The sequence below is a fragment of the Pteropus medius genome, unplaced genomic scaffold, assembly GCF_902729225.1.
Source record: "Pteropus medius unplaced genomic scaffold, Ma_sr-lr_union100, whole genome shotgun sequence".
NCBI classification, from domain to species: domain Eukaryota; kingdom Metazoa; phylum Chordata; class Mammalia; order Chiroptera; family Pteropodidae; genus Pteropus; species Pteropus medius.
In genome coordinates, this window is record NW_024347791.1 from 17,457,876 (window position 1) to 17,471,933 (window position 14,058).

At 34.0% G+C, this 14,058-nt stretch overlaps 2 pseudogenes; both read right to left on the minus strand.

Moving 5' to 3' along the window:
- Positions 1-975: 975 nt before the first annotated feature.
- Positions 976-1,094, minus strand: LOC120615211 (uncharacterized; annotated as a pseudogene).
- A 12,447-nt stretch (positions 1,095-13,541) lies between these two features.
- LOC120615182 (uncharacterized) lies at positions 13,542-13,657 on the minus strand (annotated as a pseudogene).
- Between the last annotated feature and the right edge of the window lie 401 nt (positions 13,658-14,058).

The following is a 14,058-nucleotide window of genomic DNA, read 5'->3' on the forward strand; positions in this document are numbered from 1 at the left end:
TTGGAAATCACTGAATTTCATAACAGTTATAGCCGGCTTGTGGCCCCTGAAAATCAGCCCACGTGCCGTCTTTGAAAACATGCTCTAGGCTTACTGCTGTCAAGACCTGATCCCTCCTATTTAAAGTCCAATTGAGTGTGGCCATTTTCTTTTGCAACACAGGTCATACGAGCTGAGACTTGGTTTTGCCTTCATAGAAAATGTTCTGAAATGAGGCAGAGATGTGGCACAGTATCGGGAGGCTAAATTTTTTGCTGCTGCTGTGTCTCCTTATTTTTGTGTCCCACTCTCCCAGTCTGGGTTTTGGCTTTGTAATTGCTGAATCCCTGAGTCCTGCTGCATTTGATCCTAGGCCTTTGATATTCACATGTTCCTGCTAGCTCTGCCAGGCTTCTTTGTGCTTCAGTGACTTCTGATATAACAAGCACCCACTCTCATACTTCGTTTCTGATTCTTCTTGGGTAGTTGATCCTCTGCTCAGCCACTACCATAAACCTGCAGACTCAAGGACCGCCTGTCCTTGTCTTTCTGATCTCTGCTGCTAAACTTGGGTCTCCTGTTACCACTTCCGACTTTTGAACATGTGGGCTGTCGTCTATGGCCAGACACTGACAGGGAAGTTGTGATCTCAAATCGTCAAATATCTTGGTGTTGCCTCAGACACAATTTTGAATGAGGCTGCTGTATACTGAAAACCCTTTGTGTCCCTGGAAAAATATGGATGACTGGGAAAGTTATAGAATTTTTTAACTGAGTGTGATAATCTAATCAGCTCTCATTTGTAATTATAGATGAAAAGATATGTTTGATACTTTTAGTAAAGAGAATTATAATTTTTATTGAAATCAGAAAAACAATGTCAAATGCTCATTGTGGGGAAAAAATCACACATTTTTATTTTTTTGTTAGGCAAGGCAAACCTCACAGATTGCAAGGACCTTGTCAGTTTACAATCCCTTGTTTTTTTATTTTTTACGCTTACAGCACCTGGTCTTCCTAGGTGGTCTCCCATCCAAGTACTAACCAGGATTGACCCTGCTTAGCTTCCAAGATCAGACAGGATCGGGCTTGTTCAGGGTAGCATGGCCATAGACAAAAATTACACATTTAAAAGACATTGTGATAGCATGCGTGTGTGTAAAACTAGATATACATTTCTATGTAAGAGCCAGGCAAGATAGTTATAGCTAAGCACAATTCTAGGGTTTCCAAATGTATCATTTAATCTTTATAACCAACCTGTTAGGTAGAAACAATTGTAGAAATGAAGAAACTACTGCAAGAAGTTAAGTGACATACTCAGGTTTGCAGAACTGCTAAGCAACAGATTTGAACTCAGTCTAGCTGACTGCATGGTATGATCTAACTGTTCATTATACTGTCATTCTCATACTACCAAATACATAGCAAAAGCCCAGAAAGAATACTTTCCAAACTATTAAGAGTCTATTCTGGGAATGTGGATTGGGAAGTAGGAAAGATGTGAGAGGGACTTACTTTTCACTGTATATTATTCTGTAGTATTTTCATTCATAATTTTAATTAAAAACAGACATAAGAGAAGTTATTAGCACAAGCAAGTTTCTTTTTGTGGCTTCTTACTAACCATAAGATTTGCTTTTGATAGTCATGGATATATGATTATAACAAGCCTACAGAAAACTCACAAGTGTATTACAAAGTCTTTCCCCCTGATTCTATTTGAGAATCTGTTGCTGACCTGAATATATTAGTGTCTTTTCTACAAACACTACAGTCCCCTATGTAACTGCAATATAGCCATTATAACCAAGAAATAACCATTGGTACATTATTGCCATTTAAAGCACAGATATCATTCAGGTTTTATTACCCCAATAATGTCTTTTATAAAAGATCAATTCCAGAATCATACGATGCATCTAAAAATCATTTCTTTTTAGTTTATTTTGATTTTCAACAGACCCTCAGTCTTTCCTCAGCTTTTGTGACCGTGACACTTTTGAAGATTACAGTTATTTGTAATATGTCTTTGTCCTTACAGTTGGCTCACATTCCTCATGAAGTGCATAGGATACTGTTTTTTTTTTCTCATATTCTATAAAGTGCCAAAGTATTTCAATTTATCTAGTTATTAATGATGTTCACTTAGATCACTTGATTAAGATGATGTCTGTCAGCCTTCTTCACAGTAAATTTGCTCATTTTCTTAGAATTATCAGCATTTTGTGAGGAAGTACTCATGTAAATACCCCATTTATCATGAAACTTCTAATTTTTCCATGTATTTATAACAGCACAGACTCATGGACTCTTATTTTATTTAATGGGTTATCGTTATTACCTTTAATATTAAATTATTAGTAATATTTAGATTTTAAATTGCCTCACATTTGGCCTATGGGAGCCACCTCAAGCTGGCTTCTATATCCTTTTGACACATCCTCATCATTTTTGAAACAGTTCTTTACTTTATAGCCAAGGATGTTCTGGATTAATTTTTTTTTCCCTGCTGCAGTCATATTCCTTTTCATGGAGAGGTAGCGCTAGATATACTCATTTCTTTTGAGGTGAGAGACATGGAATTTTCCCGAAAAAAAATGCTGGAATCAATTTCTGGATAGAAGGTAAAACTGAAATGATATCCAGATATAGTCTTACGAATGACTGTAGTGCAGTCCAGATTAATTTCAAAGTTCTCAGAAACCTCGTTTGGAAAAGTAGTTTTATTTTTCTTCTCTTTTATGATCACCAAGACTTTTGGTTTCTGAAGTCCCTTGACCTATTGTCACCACTATTCTAAATTCTTACTTCTTTTTACCACTACAAACCTCCTCCACAACATTTACCTTTGCCCAGTCCACTCTTTTAAAAAGACTTTTCAAAGAGTGGCTTTAAGTTTGAAACACAGTTGAAAAGAACTTAGAGATTTTCCATACTCTAAGGGAGTGAAAAAAACTAAAAATAATTTGATGATTTCTGACTTCAGGCTGCACATGCATAGCTCTGCTCATGATCAACATCATCCACAAGAACGGTATTTTTTTTTTTTTTTTTTAACGAAGAATGAATCTACATTGACACATCAAAATCACCCGTAGTCCATAGTTTACTTTAAGAGTCACTCTTGGGGTTGTATATTCAGTGGGTTTGGCAACCACTGATCTTTTAATTTTCTTCATATTTTTGTCTTTTCTAGAATGTCATATAGTTAGAATGAAAGTAAATAGCATTCTCAGATTGTCCTTTTACTTAGTAATGTGCATTTAAAATTACTTCATGTCTTTTCATGGATCAATAGCTCATTTCTTTTTAGCAATAAATAATATTTCATTGTCTGGCTGTGCCACAGTTGATCATCCATTCATCTACTGAAGGATATCTTGGTTGCTTCCAAGTTTTGTCAATTATGAGTAAAGCTTCTATAAACATCTTTGTGGGGGATTTTGTGTAGATATAAGTTTTCAACTTCTTTGGGTAAATGCCAACAAACAAGATTGTTGGATCATAAGGTTAAGAGTATGTTTAGTTTAATAAGAAACTGCCAAACTGCCTTCCAAAATGGCTGTACCATTTTGCATTCCCGCCAGCAATTCCTGTTGCTCCACGTCCTCAGCAGCATTTGGTACTGTCAGTGTTCCAGATTTTAGCTATTCCAACAGATACACGATAGCTTTTTAATAAGCTGTTTTAACTTTTTGGTGGTTCATTTGATACATAATTTACTTGAAACTGATCAAAGTAATATTAAAATGTTCAAGAGGCTACATTAATTTTTTAATGTTTGCAATCTTTTTTTTCAAAACAGGTAGAATCAGTAGGCCCATGATTGTTTTATACACAATGTTTATATGTATATATCTCATGGGGATCTGTAGTCATAAAAATGATAAATTCTGATCTCTGGAGCTTTTACTAGCAAAAGGGGGGTGAAAAGCCATGATCCAAAGGAAAAAAACTAAAAATAATTTGATGATTTCTGACAGTAGTCATTGTGGTAGAAAAGATTCTACAGACAGAAGTTGGCTGAGATTTGGCTAATCATGAAATTAGATGCTGATGATTTGTTTATTCTAAATATTGTTTGAGTTCTGTCATGTCAAGCACTGTTGCAGTTGTTGTAAGAAAGCACTTTAACAATTTAGAGTCAACAATGAATGGAAAACTTAAGAGCCACGTTTTGTTTTGGAAATTTTGGCTATTTGGGCAAATACCAATGTTTCTCTCTACCAGTGAATTGAAATGTCACACAGAGCTTCTTCAGCTACATTTGACCTAAGACAGGAGGGGAATAAACTTCACATCTTTTATTTAATTGATATCTTCACAACATTCTCAAATACTCAGGAAGCTGAAAGAAACATTTTTAGTATTTACTCTTTCTCCAAATTGTATTTTCTGTGGAAGTAAGGCAGATGAAAGGCATGTTCTCTTAATTACCACATGCTGCTCAGAACACCGCAGTTTGTGAATTTTTAAGTGAAAATGGAAATTGTTTTCATTTCCCTGATTTTTATTTGCAAGTTTCATGCCCCAGACCTGTGTGGCTTCGATCATAAGTGACAGCTAGATGGAACAACCCATTTAAGAGTGACATATTGTATTACACTCAGCACATCTCTACTTTAGGGAATTAAAGAACAAAACATATTCAAACAGAGAAGGGAAGACTACCATTTATCTGACTTTTTTTCCCTCTATATCCAAGTTAAAATAAAGGTAAACCTATATGCTATGACTCCAAATATGAGTCAAAATAAATAAAATAATGAGGTCAGAAGCACCTGTATCTCTTGGCCGCCTTCCTAAATACTCTACCTCAATTTTGCTGAACTGTCTCCCACAACAAATAAAGAGAAAGGAAGAAGCCACAGAAAAGATTAGAGGAAGTAGGAAAATTCTCAAAGGAATATCTGATTTGTGTTTTCATCTATAAAAACCAAATTGCCTTTGAATTTAATTTCTTTACACAGAGCTGCAGAGGCATTATTTAAGTAACTCAGAATTATATCAAATACTGCTGACCAGCTCAGTTTACAGACTAGTTTGATTACATTTGATTTCTAAATCTATATTCAAATATATTATCCCCTTCATTTATGAGAAACAAAAGGAGATTCATTATTCCATATTTTTTCTTGTACTTTAAATTAGTTTTTTGGGGGGGATATTATGTTTCTACATAAATAAATGCGTGCAGAAAAAAAAAAAACCTTTGTTCTTATCTTAGAATGTCAGAATAATGCAATTTTGTCTTTTGCATTTAAAAAGAGTTTTGACAGGATCTCTTATATTGGATTCTCTTGAAATAAGTCTCTGAGACAGATATCTGAATACAGGTGGCGTTTTGGGGAAGGTAATCCCAGAAAGCCAAATTGATAGATGCGGAGAGTAAAATGCAGAGGGAAAACAAATAAAAGGCTGCATAAATGAGTTAGATGTCACTATGAGTTACTCTCTGATGGTGGCTTTTGAGAAGTCGTACAAAATACCTTTTAGAGCTATCTACAGAGGTGATGAAAGGCAAAAGCATTTGACCATTAGTTTCTGTACCACTTGGATCAAGGTTGACCCTGTACATTTTAATTACCCTGGACTTCCTGGGTACATATGGATGAGTGACAATCAGGATGCTGTAGGGTTTCATACATAAGGGTGTCAAAGACGTATTATAGCTGAAATCAAGAAATATCTAATGTGTTCTGAGGTGAGGCTCTGCATATTGTTTTATGCAATACATCCTTTATTGGGGTTTGCCAGAGGCTCCATCCCATATCCTATACACTGTGGTAAGGCTGGTACCATGAGAACAGCTGGGTCACATAGCCTCAATGACAGAGAAACTTTCACCACAGTCTGGCCCTGTGACCTGGACTTGGAATTAAAAACAGCTTCTTCTTCTTCTAGATCTCACTTTAGACAAGTTCCAAGTCAGCTATTAATAGAGGAGTCTTTTATTGCAACACCACCACACCCATTTATTTATGTGTTGTCTATAGCTACTTTTGTGCTGCAATAGTAAAGTTGAATAGTTGTAATTATAAATATTTTAGACTTTGCAGACCAACTTGTTTCTATCTTTCTCTTCATAGAAAAAGTTTGCTAAGCTTTAGAATAATAAACAGAAGAGAGGGAAAATTTTTCTAAGCATAGGACATGATGTTTCCAAAATTGAAAAAGAAATCAAGTAAAGAGCCTCATTATGAAATGTAGATGTTGCAAGGTACAACTTGTATTTTATTCTAATGGGATATCTTGGCCTGCCATGGGCCCTTAACTTTACTGATGTGGAGGATGCCACATTAAGATTTATTTCCAATTTCTTTCCCTGATTTTAAGTATAATCTTAAATGCAGATGTAGGAGATGAGAGTCTCCTTAAAAGATGCCATACAAGCCACCTGGATCTCATGGAGTATATCCAGTTGATATATGGCTGACATGATCCTGAAACTCATTTTTTCGATATATACATATTGTTTAATAAACTCCAGATTAATTCATATTAGTTAATAAACCTCAGCCAATTCATAATACATATTAATAGCCACAGTTCACATATTGTTCAAGTGCCAAAGCTACTTGAACAATACTATTCTACCATACTATTCTTTTCTATCACTTCATAATCCCCCATGGGTGAGAATTTTAGTAATTGTGATGCTGTTGTGTACCAGGTGATCTCACCATCTCACTTACTATTAAAGACTGTGTCATATTACTGTCTCACCTGTGAGCGATCCAGCTCTATAACCTCATGCTAAATGTCTGCTTACTAGAGGCACTTAAGGTATAAACTTAGTCTAAACTTGGATTCTTCTGAAAGCAGAGCTGGAAACAAATATTTGTATGCAAGCCTTTAATTTCAGAATGTGATCCCAGGAAGTCATGACAAACTTAGGTTCTAAAGCAGAGAAGTGGGGAAAACCAATACAAAAGAGGCATTACTGAGCTCACCCACTGCAACAAGTAAATGATACTTTGTCGTACAGTCCCATGGGAACTTCTGAGGATCCTTTTGAAATGTGTCTAGGGCATTACATTTTAAAAATGTATCAATTTTAAGTGAGTATTGAGTCATTTTCATGGGTATCTCACAACATAACTGAAGTCTGAGAGCAGGACATCAGAGGTTCATGGCCCGAGTTCAAAGCAAGGGGGTATAAGTTTATACCTGTGTGAAGCCAGTAACCTCATCACTGGCTTGAAGATGGGAGACAGACGTGCCTAATGGGAGATTTCCAGATATTATGTATGAATTTTGAATTTGCTTTTGTTGTTGTTTTAGGTAATAAGACTGAAACCAACATAACAGCTATATATTACATGCATTTAATTTTTGGCCATTTAGCATCCGGTACAGAGATATAATCTAAACACTGATTTTACTACAAAAATTGAGTATACTACAAGTAAATTCTAAAAAATATATGAAAAGAGTGAGCATAAGGAGTGGATTTTGAAGGGCCATGGACATTTAGAGAAAGCAATAATATGTTTTTATATTTTTGTAACTGGGCAGAGGAACTGAATAGACATTTTTTTCAAAGATGGCATATAATGGCCAACAGGTACATGAAAAGGTTCTCAACATCACTAATCATCAGAGAAATACAAATCAAATCCACAATGAGACATTGCCTCACACCTGTTAGAATGGCTATTATCAGAAAGATGAGAGATAGCAAATGTTGGTGAGGATGTGGAGAAAAGGGAACCCTTGTACGTTGGTGTTGGGAATATAAATCGGTACAGTTGTTATGGAAACAGTATGGAGTTCCTTAAAAAATTAAAAATAGAACTACCCTATAATCCGGCAATTCTACTTTTGGAAATTTATCTGAAGAAAATGAAATCCCTATCTTGGAAAGATATTTGTACCCACTTTTCATGGCAGCATTATTTGAAGTAGCCAAGTCATGGAAGCAGCCTAAGTGTCTATCAATAGACGATGGATAAAAAATTGTCACACACACACAGAGGAACTTTTTTCAGCCGTTAAAAATGGAAATGCCATTTGAGACAACATGGTTGGATCTTGAGAGCATTATTTTAAGCAAAATTAGCCAGTCAGAGGAAAACAAATACTGCATGGTATCATTTATATGAGGAAACTTTAAAAAGTTTACTAATCATTCCTCATGTTAGAACATTTGCTTCTCTAGGCTTATCAGAAACAAGACTGAGCTTTTATCCTAAATTCACAAACTTTTCTTCCCAGTCTCCTTTGTAATTACCTTCCTTGGTTATTCCCTTAATGTTATTTTTGCACAGAGCTATTTTAGGTCTCTTTTTTTCTCTCCATACACACTTTTCCTACATAATCTCATTTATCTCTAAATGCTTTGATAACTATGGTGAAATTCATCAACTATTTCACAGATCTCTCATAGCTCCAGACTCATTAAGCCACCTGCTTGTTAGACCTCTCACTTTACATGCAACATGGCTGACACTGAACTCATTTCCTATCCCTACCACATAACTTTAAGTTTGTTCCTACTTTTATGTTTCCTGAAACCACAAAGTTACTCAAGCCTCTTTTTTCATACCCCAAGCCAAATAATAACCAAGCATTAGAAATACTCTATATCCATATTTCTATTACCTGTGGTGACTCACTGTTATATACCATATACCTCTCATACTGCTTAAAATATAATGACTATTCCATAAATATCTTCTGAGTAAATTAAAGGAAGTTCCAGATCATTTTAGCTCTTCTGGCCTACTTTGAATAACCTCATAACTTTGTTTTCGACAGTTTCTAATCTTACTCAGTTCTTATAGATATTCTACACTTTTTCCAGAGCAGTTTTATAAAAACAGATAAAATTGATAACTCCCTTTTATAAGGCTAGCCAAATTCTGGCAGATACTCTAACTGTATCCTCCCCCACCAATCGCTATTTCTCTTTTATCTCTTACCATTTTGACCCTGCCCATTATACTGTATAAACTTCCTGAATTTAAGTTTCCTAAATGCTTCCTAAATTTTCTTGCCTCAAGAATTATTGAATATACCATTTCCCTTCCTGGAATAACTGGATTTCCTGGAACACCTTTGTAGTCATTTGGATCTCAGATTAGTTATTATTTCTTCCTGTTGGCCTTCCTTGGTTTCATTGATTTGATGAGATCTCTGCATTTTGTTCTCCTATAGCTTCCTGTATTTCTCTGTGCTTAAATTAAATAGAATTTCCAATAAAGAGAGAGCTCCACAAGGGTAGGGCTTGTACCTGTCTATTCATTGGATGTGTCATGAGCTCCAAATACAATGTCCAATGCATAGTATTTTGAAATTTGTTGATAAATAGAAGAAAATCATCCCAAACTGTTTTAAATGCCTACATGTTAGACATGATTGAGAACTGAAACATTTTTAAGATTGTTTACATTCTTTAATTCCACATGGTAGGCATTTTTTCCCTATTTTAATAGTTTTATTCATAAATTTGGAGAGAAAATGACAAGAAACTTAAAAGCATTGTAGTTGTAATGTCAAATATATTTCACAGTACCTTAGTTTACAAAATGTATTAAATAAAGGTAAAATGTGGTACTATTCATTCTAGTAGCAGCATGAATAGACTTTGAGAACCAACACAGTTATTCTTGTCAATAGTATTTTCTCAGCGGTACTTAGATCAAGTGCAGAAAGATCTTGGTGAAGTGAACCAAGAGGAAACACCTACAAGATCCTTTATATGATAGTTAAAACTGTCCTAATGAATTATTCAAAGTTCAAATTATATTTTCAGTACAATTGGCGGTTATCTTTAAAAAATCCTGAAAATTAATACAACTTTGGAAACACCATCTTGCAAAAAGTATCTGCAACCCTCTTTTTGATAAACCAAAACATTTAGTTTTAACTGTGCAATGTAGTCAAATGTACCTCTTTCTTATTGTGTTACTCTAAGTTTTTTGAAAAAGATTTATAATTAACAAATCACAGTTTGAAAGGCTCACTATTAACACAAATTGGATTATATCAGCTTACTTAAAAGTATACTTATTTTGAGGAACAATATTGACCTCACTTTGTACAATTCTGACCTGACAAAAAAGAACACAAAATCATAATAAGTAAAATATATACACACCTTGTTCATTTTCTTATTAGTGTTATGAATATGTGAGAGGCATTGTAAAATTATAGAGATACTCAAATTCATTACTATTTGAATTTTCCACTTAAAGCTATTTAACTTCATCTCCAAAGGAAAATTTCTTCATTCTACATAAATCATCCACTACTATGCTTGTACCCTTTATATTAACATTAATAACAAAACATCTACAAAATTCCAATTTTAAGCCCCTCTTTCTCCTTGTTCTCTCAGTTTAGCTGGATTAATTCACTGTTTGTTTGTTTTTTTTCATGATTAATCACTAGTTTTATCTTCCAAGTTAACTTTTGGGTCCAGGACCTATTTTCATTATTAAAATCATTCACTTGCAAAAATCCTTACCTCTTGACACCTTTTTGTGTATGAGCTCACCTGACTAAACTTCAAATCTAAGTAATTTAATACTTTTATTACACTACCTCTGTTTCCAGGAAGCTGAATATTGCTGTAGAAAATTACATGATCATGTTAAATGAATCGCCTTTCAATTCATAATCACGGTTCTCAAATTGGCAGTCAACACTATTTAGACAATTCTGTTACATTCCCAGGACAACATTCTTATATGCCTTCTCTCAAATCTCTCATATCCCCTAGCAACTCTCAACAGATGACCTCACCTTATTTTTTTTTACCAATACAGAAACAAAAAGAAGATTCCTATAAACAAACCTATAATCTACTTAATTTGGTAGGTGTCTCCATTCTGTTTCTCTCCTGACATTATGAAGATGTGTCCGTGGTCTGACTAAAGGCCAGTTCTGCACTTGTGACCTGGATCCTACCCTTTCCTGTCTTCCTATTTCAGTCTCTCTTTACCCTCACTTCTCTCACATCAACAATTTCTTTTGCTATATTGAATAATTATGCCAATATACTCTGGTATTTCTAATCATACAAGAAAAATGCATTTTTATTTAAAAATATCACCTTTATGCTGCATTACATTCTAGCATTTGCCTCTCTTTTGTGCCCTTTCACAGCATAGTTTAACAGTAAGCTATAGTTGCTATCTCCTCACACTCATTTCTCATTTTCCTTCAAATCCTCTGCAAATCAGTCTTTTGTCTTTACTTTGCTGAAATTGCTCTCATTAAGTTCACTAGTGATCTCCATGCTTCTCGGTAGAATTCAACACAATTGACAACTATCTCATTTCCAAATATTTTTGTTTTTTGATACCACACTTTGACTTTTGTCCCTTTTCTTCTCAGATCTTCTTCTTTATTAATCCAATCTTTCAAAATTGAACTGCCCTACAAATTTGTTTTAAGGTCTTATTTTTAAGCTCTATTATTATTATATTTTAAACTCTATAATATTATTTCTCTGAAAAGTCCTCCTATGTAATCTCACCCAGTTATACTGTTTGAAATGTTATGAATTGGGCAATGAGTTCCTTGTGTCTAACTTTCCCCCGGGCTACAAATTCATAAAGCCAACAGTCATTTGAATGACTAATAGGCATCTCAAATTAAACAAGTCTAAAATAGAATTTTTTGATTTGCGGCTCCCTCCCCAATATGATTTTCCATCAATATTCCCCGTCTCAGTAAATCATTCACTCATTTCCACAAGTTAAAAGAACTCTGTAATCATTTTAACATCTTTCTTTCACTCCCCTCAACTCACACACACACACACACACACACATCACTCTCAATGTACATGTACACATGTACCAGTGTTAAATCTTGGCAGGTCAACCTCTAATATACACACTAAATTTGATCACTTGTTTACTTTTTCATCACCATCACCCTAGTCTAAAACACTATCATTACTCTCTGACTTGTGGAACTGACATCTGAAATGAGTTTCCCACTTAAGAGAACTTCATCAAGTAAAATTTATTCATTGACAGTAGCCAAATTCATTTTTTAAAATGAAGATGAAAATTAGATAACTTAAGCTTTGCTTAAACCTTTTTATAGGTTTTTATAGTACTTAGAAAATCCATATAATTACCATGGTCTATACATCATTTCGTTACATGACTTGTTCTCTGCCAAAATTTGCCACCTAGTTGTTTAATCACTTACCATTTATTTTAGCTATTTTGATGTCTTATTGGTCCCTATAGCTTCATATTTCTGTATTCGCTATTCCTTCTGCCTGGAATACTTTTCCCCTAAGATCTTTCTTGGGTCTGCTCCTTCTCATTCATGTCAAAACCTAATTGACAATCATAACTAATGTTGCTTCCTCACAGCCTGTTTTATTGCTCAAATTTAGTTTCTTCTCAGCATTTTTTAAAATCTAAAATTATATTTTTGTGTATTTATTCATTTGATATCTTTCTCTCTTCTCTACCACCTTCCTTCCAGGATACAAATGTCATAGGAGCAAGGAATTTGTCTGTTACTTAACACTGTGTTGGGTACTAAACACAGAATTAAAAGTTAGAATGTACCTTAATAAAAATTAATTGAATGAATTTCAGGTATTGGTATGAAATAAGCAAAATTAAGGAGAAATTCTTATTACAATGTTCATTTCAATAGCCAAGTAATAATGCTTTTGAAACTTCAAAATTCTGATTTTGAGAAAGCAGAAGTAGAAATTTCAAAGAGATATTCTGTAGCTTTGATATTCTGCTTACTCCAAATAATAATGTTATTGATAAGAAGTATAGTACTTATACAAGGATATTTGAGAAATTTCATGCACATGGATATTTAAATTTTTATAACTATAAATATAAAAACTTACAATTCTAATAAACATATTACAGTTTTTCCCCTTTGTGATACTTCTTTTCCACAATATTTCAACTAATTTCCTTTGCTACCACTAATGAATAAAGTGAAAGGCTTAAAAACAGACTTTGAAATTAGTGCAAACACATACTTATGTTCTACTTCTACTACACCCATACTCAGTTAGAAACTAGGAAACTAGGAAAAATGGAAATTTTTCTTTGTTGCTTTTGTTGACTCATTTATAGAAAAATACTGATATGCTTGTTGAAGAAAAGTCAAGCTTAATAAACAGAATAAAGAGAGCTGCCAATCATGAAACATAACCATATATGGATTTTGAAAATTCCTTAATGGCAAAGTTAACATATTAAGTCACAATAACACTTAAATATAGGAGACAGAGGATACTGTATTATCTATCTTCCAAAGTATATTGCAGTGAATAAAGGTAATAAACTATTTTTAAAATAGTTTTTCTTCTTTTTGAGCACATATACGTACTCATGAATTTTCCCCATTTAAGATCCTAAATATCATATAATTCTTTTTTTAGCAGTTGAAATAGCTTATAGGGCTAAAAAGTGTCAGAGTTCTAATCTATAGGAACTTATTTTCTACAAATGAGTTAAGGCACGTTTAAAACATAGTCTTTAATTTTCTAAGTTTTTAAAATTGATATGTATAATGGAATCCCGTTTTATTTTATTTATTTTTATTATTATTATTTATGCCTACAGCACCTGGTCTTCCCAAGTGGTCTCCCATCCAAGTACTAACCAGGCCCGACCCTGCTTAGTTTCCGAGATCAGACATTGGGCTTGTTCAGGGTGGCATGGCCGTAGACCATGGACCATGGCTCCACTGGGGTGTGAACCCAGGACCTTCTGCATGTAAAGAAGATGTGTTAACTGCTACACTATGGAACCACATCTGGAATCCCGTTTTAAAGTGAAAGACAGTAGTATTTAAAAATGTATTCTGTGTAACTTGCTTAATTAATTTCTAAACTTAGAACAATAGATACAGAAATATTGTTGCTATCCAAAGAGAAGATTTGAACAAGTTAGTATAGCAAATAAATCTTGGGTATTTAGAATATCTTTTTAAAAATGCCTCATTTTGTAAAAGACACTTGAACAGCTTCCCTATTAATTGTCTAGCAATGGATTCAGCTCTTTCTATGCCAAGCGTAGTTCATGCCTTTATCATTTGGTTCCTTCCTTTATTAAATTATTTTTATTCTAT